Source organism: Chiloscyllium plagiosum, chromosome 32 (genome assembly GCF_004010195.1).
Source record: "Chiloscyllium plagiosum isolate BGI_BamShark_2017 chromosome 32, ASM401019v2, whole genome shotgun sequence".
Classification (NCBI taxonomy): Eukaryota; Metazoa; Chordata; class Chondrichthyes; order Orectolobiformes; family Hemiscylliidae; genus Chiloscyllium; species Chiloscyllium plagiosum.
The window spans coordinates 41,424,985-41,441,212 of record NC_057741.1 but is presented as its reverse complement, the minus strand read 5'-3'; the positions used below and the strand labels follow the sequence as shown (position 1 = coordinate 41,441,212).

The 16,228-nt window shown below is 42.8% G+C and overlaps 1 long non-coding RNA gene across 1 annotated transcript in view; it reads left to right on the top strand.

Moving 5' to 3' along the window:
- Positions 1-766: 766 nt before the first annotated feature.
- The window catches only part of LOC122539554, a 52,847-nt gene continuing 37,385 nt past the window's right edge, over positions 767-16,228 (top strand). Inside the window, exon 1 of the long non-coding RNA XR_006309120.1 lies at positions 767-944. This is a non-coding gene — a long non-coding RNA (uncharacterized LOC122539554). The remainder of the gene's footprint in view (positions 945-16,228) is intronic.

The window sequence follows — 16,228 nt, the reverse complement described above, 5'->3', positions numbered from 1 at the left end:
AGCAGGTTCATAAGACACAGAATTTATAGCAAATGATTACACTGTCATGCAACTGAAACAATATATTGAGCATACATATCAGTAATCTAGGCTTCGAAATAAACCTGTTGGACTATAAACTGGTGTTGTGTGCTTTTTAACTGTCTGGATTAGAGTGGTGCTGGAAAAGCACAGCAGGTCAGGCAGCATCCAAGGAGCAGGAAAATCGATGTTTCCGGCAAAAGCTCTTCATCAGGAAGAGGCAGGGAACCTGCAGGGTGGAGAGATAAATGAGAGGAGGTTGGGGGTGGGGAGAAAGTAGCATAGAGTACAATAGATGAGAGGGGGAGGGGATGGAGGTGATATGTCAGAGAGGAGGGTGGAGTGGACAGGTGGAAAGGAAGATGGACAGGTCATGGGGACAGTGCTGAGCTGGAGTTAGGTGGGGGAAGGGGAAATGAGGAAACTGGTGAAGTCCACATTGATGCCCTGGCGTTGAAGTGTTCCGAGGTGAAAGATAAGGCGTTCTTCCTCCAGGTTTTTAACCTGCTTATTAACTGTGTCCATCTCGAATCCAACTCCGTTACCTCCACATCAATCTCTCGTCGACTCAGGGGAGGGTGAGATTCGCGCATGCGTACTCGCCATTACAACATGAGACCGCCCCTCACTAGACGAGCATGCGTACTTCTTGGACATCTGCTTTTGGAGGGCGGTGAGCGACGAGAGGCCACGAACACGCATGTGCAGAGTTTCACCAGCGCCCCCCCAACCAACGTCCTGGTTGCGCATGCGTTACCCCAGGCAGCAGACCCTCAGCCTGCGCATGTGCGTTGCGCTAGGCGACGCGGCAGGTTGACAGGTGGTGAGCTCGAGCTGTTGTCCGCCTCAGGGGCATTGGAACCTGCGGCTTGGTCGCTGTATGGAGATTATCCTTGGCTCGCAATTTAACACAGGGCAAGTGTGTGAGTGCCAGTTATTGTTTGTATCGCGGTCTTTGTTGTTGTGTACTGTAGTCTGATTCCCAGTCCGGGTTTCTATGACCGTTAGATCTTATTTCCCAGCCCGCGAGTGGGACTCTCTGAGTTCTGGAGCCTCTCTCAAGACAAGGAAATGGCACTTGGATAGAAAGATCTTTGCTTTCATCAGACCTGGCCGCCTAATATCGCCTTGCCTAATATTTCCTGAACGCATGGGAAACACTGTGGGTGCTGGATATGTGATATAGAGACCGAAATTACTGCAAATATTCAGCAGGTCGGACAGCATCTCTGTAGAGAGAAATGGAGTTAATGTTTCAGGTCGATGACCCAGCATCGCAATCAAGGGAAAGTTAGAAAGGTGATTGGTTTTAAGCAGTTGAAACGGGGAGGGTGGGGAAACAAACAAAAGAGAAGGAATCTGATTGAATGGAAGACAGGAGATATTAAATGTTAAAAAATGTTGGTTATGTCAAATCTCCAATGCAATTCCAGCACTTTCTGCCTTTCGTTCCAAGTGATTAGCTTTCCCGTGATCTAATTCCAGGATGAGGCAGGGAGAATACTGTTGCTAACACTCCTGGAACTATCGTGAAGTCTCTATTTAAAGATTTAATTATTGTTCCACGGCCGTAAGCCACCCAGGAAATAAATGATAGGGATGTCTTTTCTACTTCGAGTCATAGAGATTTTACAGCACAGGCCCAATGTGTTCGCAGCAGTCTTCCAACAACTATCTATTCTTATTCCATTTCCCAGCACTTGGCTGATAGCCTTGAATGCTGTGGCATTTCAAATGGTCATCTGAATAGTTTTTAAATATCTTGGGGATTTCTGTCTATATCACCCTGACAGTCTGTGACTTCCAGAAGCCCACAATTCTCTGGGTGAATTTTTTCCCCCAAACACCCTCTAAACCTCCTGCTCTTTGCTCTAAAACTGAGCCTCCTGTTTTGACCCCTATATTAAGGGGAAAGGTTTCTCCCTGTCTATGACCCTCAGAACTGTGTATACCTCAATCAGGTCCCTAAACCGTCTTCCTGTGCTCTCTAACCCCAGCTGAACTAGTCTGTCTTCATAGCTGAATCACCCCAGCACAAGCAGTCTCTTTTTCACCCACTCTAGTGCATTGGTTTTAATTTTCCAAAGTGCAGTAGATTCAGGAAAGGTTCCTTTCAATTAGAAAATCGCAAAGTGTGACTTCTTTATTCAAAAGGGGAGGGAAACAGAAAGCAGGAAATCTAACTGGCCTGTATTTAATTTCTGTCAGAGGGAAAAATGTTGGAAATACTCATTAAAGACATTATAACAAGGTACTTGGATAAGTTCAAGGTAATCAGGCAGAGCCATCATGGTTTTGTTAAAGAAATCTAATTTATTGGAATTCTTTGAAAAAGGTTAGTATACTTCTCAAGAAATTTACTGTCATTCCTTAAGTATTGTTGGGTGAAAATCTTGGAATTTTCTCCCAAACAGCAATGTGGGTCTACCTACAACAAGTGGACTCGAGTGTTTCAAGAAGGCAGTATGCCACCACCTCAAGGGCAAATAGAGAAGGGCAACAGTTGCTGGCCCAGCCAGTGACACCCATGTCCCATGATCAAATTTTTTAAACAAGTAACTTGTACTGTTGATGAAGGGGAACCAGTGGGTGTGATGTGCTTAGAAGGCATTCCACATCAAAACTTATTGTGCAAAATTAAAGCTTTTGGTGTAGGGTGTAACATAGCGTCATGGGTAGATTTGCTTGCTAACAGAAAGCAGAGAGTAGGAGTAAGAGCAAAGAACATTACAGCCCAGGAACTGGCTCTTCAGCCCTCCAAGCCTGCGATGATCCAGATCCTCTATCTAAACCTGTTGCCTATTTTCTAAAGGTCTGTATCCCTCTGCTCCTTGCCCATTCATGTATCTGTCTAGATACATCTTAAATGACGCTATCATGCCTGCCTCTACCACCTCCACTGGGAACATGTTCCAGGCACTGGCCACCCTCTGCATAAAGGACGTCCACGCATACCTCCCTTAAACTTTCCCCTTCACTTGAACTCGTGACCCCTAGTAATTGAGTCTCCCACTCTGGGGAAAAAGCTTCTTGCTATATACCCTCTCTATACCTTTCATGATTTTGTAGACCTCGATCAGGTCCCCCCTCAACCTCTGTCTTTCTAATGAAAATAATCCTAATCTACTCAACCTCTCTTCATAGCTAGCGCATACCAGGCAACATCCTGGTGAACCTCCTCTGCACCCTCTCCAAAGCATCCGCATCCTTTTGGTAATGTGGCAACCAGAACTGTACGCAGTATTCCAAATGTAGCCGAACCAAAGTCTTATATAACTGTAACATGACCTGCCAACTCTTGTAATCAATACCCTGTCTGATAAAGGAAAGCATGCCTTATGCTGCCTTGACCATTCCATTGACCTGTGTTGCCACCTTCAGGGTACAATGGACCTGAACACCCAGATCTCTCCCCAGGACTTTTCCATTTACTGTATAGTTCACTCTTGAATTGGGATCTTCCAAAATACATCACCTCACATTTGCCCGGATTGAACCCCATCTGCCATTTCTCCGCCCAACTCTCCAATCTGTCTATATTTTCCTGCATTCTCTGACAGTCCCCTTCACTATCTGCTATTCCACCAATCTTAGTGTCATCTGCGAACTTGCTATTCTTCCTCCAGATCATTTATGTATATCACAAACAACAGTGGTTGCTGCATGGTTCCCTGTGGAACACCAGTGGTCATAGTTATCCATTTTGAGAAACTCCCTTCCACTACTACTCTCTGTCTCCTATTGTCCAGCAAGTTCTTTATCCATGTTGCTAGTACACCCTGGATCACATGTGACTTCACTTTCTCCGTCAGCCTACCATGGGGAACCTAATCAAATGCCTTACTGAAGTCCATGTTTATGACATCTACAGCCCTTCCCTCATCAATCAACTTTGTCACTTCCTCAAAGAATTCTATTATGTTGGTAAGACATGACCTTCCCTGCACAAAACCATGTTGCCTATCACTGATCAGCTCATTGTCTTCCAAATGGGAATAGATCCTATCTCTTGGTATCTTCTCCCACAGCTTCCCTACCACTGACATCAGGTTCACCAGTCTATAATTACCTGGATTATTTCAGGTAATTTTTCAGGTTGGCAGAATGTCACAAGTGGTGTGATGCAGGTTGGAAGTGGAGTTTCAACCCGTGGCAATTTTATATAAATGATTTGGGTAAAAGGATTGAAAGAATGATAGCTAAAGTTGCTGATGAGACAAAGTAGGTAGGAAAGTGAGTAATGAAAAGGACATAAGCTATTTATATTGCTTTATAGGATCCTTATGTGAGTGGGTGAAGATCTGGTGAATGGAGTACAATGTGGGGAATGTGATATTGATCAATTTGGCAGAAAGATTAAAATGATCTAAATGGTGAGAGATTGCAGAGCTCTGAGATCTGGAGAGACCTTGCTGTCCTAGTGCAGAAACTGCAGAATATTAATATGTGGATACACAAGTAATCAGGAGAGCTCATAGAATGTTATTGTTTATTGCGAGAGAAATTGAATGCAAGAATAAGGAGGTTATGCTTATTTAAGGCACTAGGCATCTGGAGTACTTTGTGCAATACTGGTTATCATACTTATGGAAGGATATTAATGCATTGGAAGGAGTTCAGAGAAGACTGGGACTGATGTCTTTAGTCGGGGTACTTGGTAGAGGAGTTGAGGAGGGTTTAAACTAGTGTGGCGGGGGTTGGGAACCAGGGGAGTAGGGTAGTAGATGCAGAAATTGAGGGAAAGGTAGAAACCAAGGCAAGTATGACTAAGAACAAGAACAGGCAGGGAAACACTGGTGAAAATTGCAGGGGAGCTGGTCTGAAATGCACGTGTTTCAATGCGAGATATATACATGTAATAGGTAAGGTAATTGGGGGTGGCACGGTGGCTCAGTGGTTAGCACTGCTGCCTCACAGCACCAGGTACCCAGGTTCGATTCCTGCCTGGGGCAACTGTCTGTGTGGAGTTTGCACATTCTCCCAGTGTCTGCGTGGGTTTACTCCGAGTGCCCCAGTTTCCTCCCACAATCCAAAGATGTGTGGGTCAGGTGAATTGGCCATGCTAAATTGCCCATAGTGTAAGGCACATTAGTCAGGGGTAAATATAGGATAGGGGAATGGGTCTGGGTGGGTGACTGTTCGGACAGTCAGTGTGGACTTGCTGGGCTGAAGGGCCTGTTTCCATACTGTAGGGAATCTAATCTAAATGAACTTAGAACTTTGTTTAGTACTTGGAACTATGGCATTATTATGATTGCAGAGATCTGGCTGAAAGAGGGATAGGACTGGCAGCTGAATGTCCCAGGTTTAGATGTTTCAGGTGTGATAGAAGGGGAGGTGAAAGTGATGAGGGAGTTGTTACTGGTAAAGGAGTATCTCACAGCTGTACTGAGGGAAGATACATCAGAGGACCCGTGCAGCAATACGGGTAGAACTCTGGAATAGGAAAAGTGAAGTCACAATGCTGGCAGTATTCTTTCGGCCTCCCAACAGCCAGCGGGAGATAGAAGAGAGGATATGTACAGGTCATTCTGGTATAGTGTGTATTTCATCACCTCGAATTGGCTGTAACATGATTGACCAATTGTTGATATTGTTTTGATAATGCGAACTTCCTACTGAATGGGTATAGCAATTTTGTATAGTGATCTTCTACAGCACGATTTTCTGTAGTGGTTTTCCATAGCGTGATTTTCCATTGTGTGGGGTTGCAGAGGAATGCAACTGTCATGTTATACAGAAAACACTGTAGTCAGATTTTTGTAAGATAAAAGAACAGAAGGTTGTTCTGGTGGGCAATTTTAACTTCCCATATATTAACTGGGACTCACTTCATGCTAGGGGCTTGGATGGGGAATTTATAAGTACCATTTAGGAGGGTCTCTTGATACAGTATGCAAACAGTCTAACCAGGGATGAGATAATATTGAAACTGGTTTTGAGAAATGAGCCTGGCCAGGTGAGTGAAGTTTCAGTTGGAGAGTAATTTGAGAGTAGTGATCATAATACCATGAGTTTTAAGATCCTCATGGATAGGGATAACAGCATTCCTCAAGTGAAGGTTTTAAATTAGGAGAAGGTGAACTACAGCAATATTTGGCAGGAACTGGAGAATTTTGACTGGAAGCGGTTGTTTCAGGGTAAATCCACATTGGACATGTGGGAATATTTCAAACGACAGTTGTTAGAAGTTTGCAGATGATACAAAGATTGGTGGTGTTGCAGATAGTGAGGAGGATTTTCAGAGGATACAGCAGAATATAGATCAGTTGGATGCATGGGCAGAGGAATGGCAGATGTAGTTTGATCTAGACCAATGTGAGGTAATGTATTTAGGAAAGTCAAGTCCAGATGGAAATTATACAGTGATGACAGAACACTTAAGAGTATTGATATACAGAGAGATCTGGATGTGCAGGTTCTCAGATCACTGAAGGTGGCAGCACATGTAGATAAGGTAGTAAAAAAGACTTTTGGCATGCTTGCCTTCATAGGAAGGGACATTCAGTATATGGATAGGCAGGTTATGCTGCAGCTTTATAGAAATTTAGTTAGGCCACACTTGGAATATTATAGTTCTGGTCACCACACTACCAGAAAAATGTGGATGCTTTAGAGAGGGCACAGAAAAGATTTACCACAATGTTGACTGATATGGAGTGATTTTAGCTATGAAGAAGTGTTGGATTGACTGGGTTTGTCTTCACTGGAACACAGGAGGTTGAGGGGTGACTTGAAAGAAGTTTGTAAGATTGTGAATGGCATGATGGAGTGGAAAGTATGAGTCTTTTTCCCAGGGTGAAGGGTTCAATTACTAGAATGAAGGTGTTGGTGAGGGGAGGGCTGTTGTGGGCAGGGGGAGCAGTTTAAAAGAGATGTGTGAGGCAAGTTTTTCACACAAAGGGGGTGGGGGGGTGAGTGCCAGAACATGCTGGCAGACTTGGTGTTGGGAGCAGAATAGAGGAGTACAGATCCTGTACATGAAGACAGTTTTAATATGGAAGGGCAAAATGTATTGGTGCAGACTTGGAGGGCTGAAGGGCTTGTTGCAGTGCTGCATTGCTCTTTGTTCTTTGTTTTTGTTTTAAGACTAATACCTCAAATGAGTAGATTACCTAAAGAAGAAAGATTAAACAGGCTAGTGTAGAGCCATAACAAAACCTTGCGGCTCTTAAGCTCGATCCCCCTGTTAATGAAAGCCAAATCACCATATGCTTTCTTAACAACCCTATCCATTTGGGTGGCAACTTTGAGGGATCTATGTACTTGCTCACCCAGATCCCTCTGTTCCTCCACACTACCAAGAATCCTGTCTTTAATCCTATATTCAGCATTCGAGTTCGATCTTCCAAAATGCATCACTTAGCATTTATCCAGGTTGAACTCCAGCTGCCATTTCTCAGCCCAGCTCTGCATCCTGTCTATGTCCTGCTGCAGCCTGCAATAGCCCTCGATACTATCGATGACACCTCCAACCTTTGTGTCATCTGCAAATTTACTAACCCACTCCTCAAACTCCTCATTCAAGTCATTTATAAAAACTACAAAGAGCAGAGGCCCAAGAAACAGAGCCCTGTTATGGCTCTACAAGTCCCTGGTGAGACCACACTTGGAATACTGTGTCCAGTTCTGGTCGCCCTACTATAGGAAAGATACAGAGGCTTTGGAAAGGGTGCAAAGAAGGTTTACCAGGATGCTGCCTGGACTGGAGGATTTGCCTTATGAAGAAAGGTTGAATAAGCTTGGACCTTTCTGTCTGGAGAGAAGGAGGAAGAGAGGAGACCTGATCAAGGTATACAAGATAATGAGTGGAATAGATAGAGTCAATAGTCAGAGATTTTTCCCCAGGGCAGGTTTGACTGGTACGAGGAGTTATAGTTTGAAGATCCACTCAACACTGATCTCCAGGCAGAATATTTTCCATCTACAACCACTCTCTGCCTTCTTTCAGCCAGGAAATTCTGAATCCAGATAGCCAAATCTCCCTGTATCCCATACTTCCTGACTTTATGAATGAACCTACCATGGGGAACCTTATCAAATGCCTTGCTGAAGTCATATACACCACATTCACTGCTTGACCTTCGTCGACCTGTCTTGACACCTCCTCATAGAACTGAATAAGATTTGTGAGGCATGATCTGTCCCTCAAAAAGCCATGCTGACTGCTTTTAATCACACTATGCTTTGCCAAATAGTCATGAATCCTATCCCTCAGAATTCTTTCCAAAACTTTGCTGACTACAGACGTAAGACTGACTGGTCTGTAATTGCCAGGGATTTCTCTATTACCCTTATTGAAAAGAGGAATAACATTCGCCTCCTTCCAATCATCTGATATGACTCCCATGGAGAGTGAGGAAGCAAATATACTCGCTTAGCAACCTCCTTTCTCGCTTCCCAGAGCAGCCTAGGATAAATCTGGTCTGTCCCTGGGGACTTATCAATCTTAATGTTTTCCAAAATTTCCAGCACATCAACTTCATCAATCTTGATCTGGTCAAGACTGTATCCCAGCTCCTCAAAGTTTTCATTTAGTATGGAAGCATCCCACTCCTTGGTGAAAACAGTCGCAAAAAACTCATTTAAGGCTTCCCCTATCTGCTCAGACTCCATGCACAAGTTCCCTCCACCACCCCTGATCGGCCCTACCCTCTGCCTGATCATTCTCTTATTCCTCACGTATTCCTTTGGGTTCTCCCTAATCCTTCTTGCCAAGCCTTTTTCATGCCCCCTCCTAGCTCTCCTCAGTCCATTTCTAAGCTCCTTTCTAGCAAGCCTGTAATCCTTTAAAGCTGTGCTAGATTCTTGCTCCCTCCACCTTACGTAAGCTGCCTTCTTCCTTTTGACGAGAAGCTCTTCTGTTTGCGTCATCCAAGGTTCCTTAATCTTACCCCTTCTTACCTGTCTCAGAGGAACAAATTTGTGCATCACTCGCAACAACTGCTCCTTAAATAGTCTCCACCTAACTGCTGTGCCCTTTCTGTGGAACAATTGCTCCCAATCTATATTTCCCAACTCCTGTCTGATAGCGTCATAATTTCCTTTTCCCCAATGAAATATCTTCCTTTGGTAACTGTTCCTTTCACTCTCCAAATGTGAGGCAGTTGTGATCACTGTCACCAAAATGCTCTCCCACCACGAGATCTGACACCTGTCCTGGCTCGTTGCTGAGCACCAAATCCAAAATAGCCCCCCCTCCCCTTGTCAGTCTGTCTACACACTGAGAATGGAAACCTTCCTGAACACACCTGACAAAAACGGCTCCGTCCAAACCATCTGCATTTAGGAGGTTCCAGTCGATATTGGGAAAGTTGAAATCACACATAACAACAACTTCTGCTGCTTCTGCATTTTTCCAGAATCTGTCCACCAATGAGTTCTTCAATCTCTCTACTGCTATTAGGTGGTCTGTAGAAACCCCCCAATGCAGTGGCTGTTTCTTTGCTGTTCCTAACTTCCACCCATACTGACTCAGTAGACAGTTCAGATTAAAATCAGGTCAGTTGAGATTAAAATCAGGTCAGCCATGGTCTGATTGGATGGCTGAGCAGGATTGAAGGACCAAGTGACCTACTCTTGTTCCTTGTTTGTATGTAGTGCAATGACATCCTTCTTAAAGTATGGTGAGCAGAACTGCACGAAATACTCCATCTGTGGCCTAACTAATCTTATACACATTATTAGCCTTGACTATATATCCTATATGCCTTCTTAACAACCTGATCGACTTATCCTGCTTCTTTCAAGATCCATGGACATGTACACCAAGGTCCCTTTGATCTTCTATACTTCCACTGTCATTCAATGCCTATTACCTTGCTTGACTGATCCCTGATGTATGAAGACAGACTGGATCAATTTGGACTGCCTTCACTGAAGTTTAGAAGAATGAGCAGTCTTCTTAAATGTACAAAATTTTAACAGGACCAGAATGGATTAACACAGGAAGGAGGTTTCCAATGACTCGGGAGTCCCGAACCAGGAAACACTGTCTGAGGCCACAAGGTAGGCCATTTACGATTGAGATGAGACGAAGTCTCTTCACCTACAGACTGATGAGCCTGTAGAATTCTCTGACATAGAAAGCAATTGAGGCCAAAACATTGAATGCTTTCAAGAAGGAGTTAGAAACAGTTCTTGGGGCTAAAGGGACCAGAGGGTAGGGGGGGAAAAGCAAAAATGGGGGACTAAGTTGGATGATCGACTGTGACAATGTTGAAATGTGGAACGGTTTCAAAGGGCCGAGTGGCCTACTTTATACTCCTATTTTCTACATTTCTTGTAATTCACTTTGGGAGGATTAACCTTGCACTTTTTAGCATTTAAATTCCATTTACTTCTGTTCAGCCTACCTAACTGACCCATCTATAATGTCCTATATTTTCCATCTTTTTTTGTCATATTAACCACACCACCAATTTTCATGACCTTACCGATCATACCTCCTACATTAATGTCTAGATCATTAATGTCTGCAACAGTGTGTGACCCAGCATCAAACCCTGTGGTATGCCACAGAATACAGATTTCCAATCACAAAATATGCTTTGAGTAATACCGTCTGCTGACTATCCTTCATTGATCCTTGTCTCTACAAATGGAGATTAACTTTGTCCCTCAGAATCTTTTCCAATTACTTCTGTACCAAGGATATTAGACTCAATGTCCTGTACTTTGCTGGTTTATCTCTACCATCATTCCTGGAAAAATGGTACCATAATAGTTGTCCTCCAGTCATTCAAAGCATTAGAAAGTGGAGGAAAAATAACACTGACTAACCAGGATGATTAGAAGATGGATGGTCTTTAAAACTTCCAGAAATAAGTCAAACCGAAGTTGGTAATCTGATGGGAAGCATTGTAGTTACCCTGCATGCACACATGAGCACTGGAGTTGATTTGTTAAACAGTACTGGATTTGTCAACATTGTTAGAAAGACACCTCATATTTAATTAAGTGGATTTGAGTTTGAATGATTGTGGATTTGTCTGGATTCTTATTTTTAAAATGCTAATGAAGAGACTTCTTGGAACTTTTCTTTTTAAGCAGGGCATTTTTTTTGAAAACTGAAAGATTCCAGATAATAGCTGTTCTTGGTTGCTTGAACTCACTTCAGAGAAGACACCTGATTGTTTCAGAACTGGGTTTTATGGCTGTTCCTTGTGAATAGGGCTTACAGGCTTAAAGTTTATGTTTTGAATTTTCAGTTGAGGAAAGCTGCTACAGAACAAGCTCCTCAGCTTGTGTCTCCTGAGTCTGACATGCTTGTGGTGTTATCAGTATGAAACCTAATTGTTTTTCTGGCAGTCTGTGCTAAATATAGTATTTCATGAGCAGATTGCCTTTGTCAATCTCCCAGAGACAATGTGTGATTGGTAACTTGACCACACATGCAAGAACACAACATTGACAAACCTTGGAACATTCTATATCTTATTATGTTTTGCCTTACAGGAATAACAATCATTGCCTTAAAGTAATTATCTGCAGTGAAATCCACTTTTTTTTCCCGTTACCTTAAGAGAATGTATGTTTTCTGGGTTATTTAGAGGAATAACCATTTTATATTTTCATAATACAAATTGTGTGTTAACCAATTCTGTGTCTTCACTTCTGAAATTGTCTTTCAGATTCTGGGATTAAAAGTTTTTAATCTTGTCACTGCTGTGAGCCTCCCAGGAAATAAATCGTAGGGATAATATACCTTTTTTCTTTATTGATGAGAAAGTATTTGGAGAAAAGCAATTCTAACTCCAGGAGGTTTGTTTTACAATAAGTATTTATGAAATAACCTTGGTTGTTTAGATATTTTTGTTCTCACTGTTGGTAAATTGGCAAGTCTTTTGAGATCAAGACAGGAATTAAGCATGAATGTGTCATCACCCCTATCCTTTTCTCCAACTTCATCACCACCATTTTTCATCTTGTCAAGAAAAAGCTTCCCAGTGGCTTGGACAATGTTTACAGGATGGACAGAAAATTCAATTGTTTACAATCCAAGAAGTAAACAATATCAACCTTAATTCAAGAATTTCAGTTTTCAGATGATAATTTCATTTCTGTTCTGTCAGAAGAGAATTTTCAAGTCTCACTTAATGCCTTTGTGGAAGCCTACCAAAAAATTGATCTCAGCCTTAACCTCAAGAAGCCTCAAATCCTTTAAGAACCTGTCTTTAGGTCAAATTCCAGTACCAAACCTCCATTGAGATCAATGCAGAAATCTTCCCGAACAAGGAACATTTTCCCTATGAGGGAAGCTGCCTCTGAACTAAGGCTGACGTGGATGAGGAGATTCACCATCACATCCAATCTAATAATGCTGCCTTTGGATGCCTAAGGATGAAAGTGTTTGACGACAATGACATCTGTGCTGATACCAAGATCCTTGTGTATAAGGTAATCATTCTTCTAATTCTTCTATATATGGTTCAGAAACTTGGATTATATATAAACGCCACCTCAAGGTCCTTGAGAAGTAACATCAAAGCTGTTTGAGACAGATTTCCCGCATCAGCTAGGACAATAGGTGTACTAATATTAGCATGTTTGAAGCAGCCAATAGTACCAGTATCGATGCCGTGATCATCTGAAACCAACTCAGCCTGGCTGGCCACATGCTAAAGATATGAGTTCCAATTACCAAAACAAATCATTTTCCTCCAGCTCAAGGAAGGAGCAAATGAGAGGAAAACAAAGGAAGTGTTTTAAAATCTCCCTAAAAACTTCTATAAAGAAATACAACATCAATTTCAATGTGGGACACCTTTGTTCATAAGAAATTGCATTGGAGGAAGCTCCTGTGTGAAGGGACACCATTCTTTGAAAGAGAAAATGCTGAAGAGGAACCAGAAAAAGCATTGTCGGCGATCTCGAGGCAAAGGACCAATTCCACCTCTTGGAAACAGCTGCCAAATGTGTGGTTGGAGATGTGACTCTAGGATTGGACTCTCCACCATGCAAAAGACTCAAGAATCCATGACTGATGATATGACATCTCCTGGATGGACAATCATACTTGTGAGTGATTGCCAACAATCTAAATCTAATAGAGAAACTGTATAATTGTCTATATCAGGACTTGGATAAAATATTTTTATGTTGTGATCATGGATAATGGAATCAGAGTGACTGTACATTCCTCCCATATCAGCCATAATGTATCTTTTTGTTATTTTACGAGCACAAGTGAAGAAAAATAACCAACAAAAATGATTTTATGAATATGAAATATGTGTGCAGATGTTTTTGAAAAGGAATGTTGGTTCCTGCAGTTGACAAAGTACACCACTCTACCAGAGGTTTGTTCTTGTACATCATGTAATTGCCCTTACTTGGGTCAGAAGCTGTTTCACATTTCTAATTTGATAACACAATGGTCACCAGATTTTTCAGATTTTATGTATAAGTGGAGTAAAAGAAATATTTGAAATGTTCATCATCCTATGGATGCCAGACATAATCTGTAGTGTTATGCAAGTTAATGCTAATTAATTAGTCAATTGGTGGAAAGTTCCGCAAAATTGTGCAAGGAATATGGGGCTGTGAAACTTAGCATTGCCTTATATGGGTTCGAACTGAGGATTGTTCTAAATCAAGATAATGTTATTTGTTATCAGTAAGCTTTTTGCAAAATTATGCTGCTTTAAATAATCTGTGATGCAAGATTGCTAAATGGTGCAGGTTGAAGCTTTTAAAATGTATAATTATTGATTTTAATGAAATAAGTTCATCAGTGGTGTCATCAAGATACTGACAATGTAGGGCTCCTGAGCCACGGCTTGTCTTCTCCTTCCACTTCTTTTTCTTTTTTTTCTTTTCTGCTTCACTGACCTCTTTCCTAAGATTGGGTGAAATCAGTAGCATTGAGGGATCCCAGCATGGACCTCAACGTGGTGGTGAGTAAGTCCATTGTGGAATTCATGGCAGCAGCAAGTGAACTCTTGTTTTCTTTGCTGGGGCAAACACAGGACCTGGTTTGGGGATTGATGACTGCTACATTGATGAGGAAACGTTGATGACGTAGGCCAAGCAGTGAAAGATGGCACCTGACGAAAGGGCAATGCTCCAAAAGCTTGTGATTTCAGTTAACCTGTTGGACTATAACATGATGTCGTCTGACTTCTTACCTAGTCCACATCGTGACCTGAGGATTAGCGATTTTGTGATTTGGTTACGTCTGGTGGTGGCAGAAGGGCATCATTCCGACATTGAAGTGGGCCTAGTGGCAAGAGATGTGACTCTGACATTTGTGAGTCTGGTGCAGGTAGCAGCGAGCCGGTGGCAAAGGAAAATCGATTTAGTGGCGAAAGATTGCACCTGAAGAGTGGCGATTTCAATGTTAGTTCGAGTCGTAGAGATGTACAGTATGGAAACGGATTCTTTGGTCCAACTCGTCCATGCTGAGCGTGTAGTGCTGGAAAAGCACAGCAGGTCAGGCAGCATCCGAGGAGCAGGCGAATCAACGTTTCAGGCATAAGTCCTTCATCAGGAAGGGCTTATGCCCGAAACGTCAATTTGCCTGCTCCTTGGATGCTGCCTGACCTGCTGTGCTTTTCTAGCACCAAACTCTCAACTCTGATCTCCAGCATCTGCAGTCCTCACTTTTTCCTTGTTCCATGCAGACCAGATATCCCAAATTAATCTTGTCCCATTTGCGAGCACTTGCAAGCATATCCTTCTCAACCCTTCCTATTCATGATTTTGGAGGTGCTGGTGTTGGACTGGGGTGTACAAAGTTTTAAAAAATCACACAACACCAGGTTATAGTCCAACAGATTTATTTGGAAGCACTAGCTTTCAGAGCGCCGATCCCTCATCAGGTGGTTGTCACAATCACCTGATGAAGGAGCAGCACTCAGAAAGCTAGTGCTTCCAAATAAACCTGTTGGACTATAACCTGGTGTTGTGTGATGTTTAAATTTTTACTCATTATACCCATCCATACGCCTTTTTTAAATGTCATAATTGTACCAGCCTCCACCACTTCCTCTGGCAGGTAATTCTATACACGCACCACCCTTTGCGTGAAAGTGTTGTTCCTTAGGTCCCTTTTATATCTTTACCTTCTCATCTTAAACCTACGTCCTCTAGTTCTGGACTCTCCCACCCCAGGGAAAAAGCCTTGTCTATTTACCCTATCCATGCCCCTCATGATTTTATAAACCTCTGTAAGGTCACCCCTCAGCCTCTGATGTTCCAGGGAAAGCTGCCCCAGCCAACTCAGCCTTTCCTTGTAGCTCAAACCGTCCAACCCTGGCAACATCCTTGTGAATCTTTTCTGGACTCTTTCAAGTTTCACAACATCCTTCTTATACAAGGGAGACATGCAATATTCCAAAAGTGGCCGAACCAAAGTCCTGGACATCTGCAATATGACCTCCCAACTCCTGTACTCAATGCTCTGACCAATAAAGGAAAACATACTAAACAACTTCGCTATCCTATCTACCTGAGACATTACTTTCCAGGAACTATGAGCCTGCACTCCCAAGATCTCTTTGTTCAGTAACTCTCTCCAGGACTTAAACATAATGTGTATAAGTCCAGCCCTGATTTGCCTTTCCAAAATGCAGCACCTCACATTTATCTAAATTAAACTTCATCTGCCAGTCCTCAGCACATTGATCAGATAGACCAAGATCCTGTTGTAATTCTTCGCTGTCCACTATACCTCCAATTTTTGTGTCATCTGCAAACTTACTAACTACACCACCTATGTTCACATCCAAATCATTCATATAAATGACAAGATTAGATTACATTACAGTGTGGAAACAGGCCCTTCGGTCCAACAAGTCCACACCGACCCGCCAAAGCCTAACCAATTTAGCATGGCCAATTCACCTGACCTGTACATTTTTGGACTGTGGGAGGAAACCGGAGCACCCGGAGGAAACCCATGCAGATACGGGGAGAACGTGCAAACTCCACACAGTCAGTCGCCTGAGGCGGGAATTGAACCCGGGTCTCTGGCGCTGTGAGGCGGCAGTGCTAACCACTGTGCCACCGTGCTGCCCCAACAAAAAGCAGTGGACCCAGCACTGATCCTTTGAAGCACACCACTGGTCACAGGGCTTCAGTCTGAAAAACACCTTCCACTAACACCTTTCTCTGTCTTCTACCTTCGAGCCAGTTCTGTATCCACATGGCTAGCTGTCCCTATATTCCATGTGATCTGACCTTGCTAACTAGTCTGGGTTTAGTG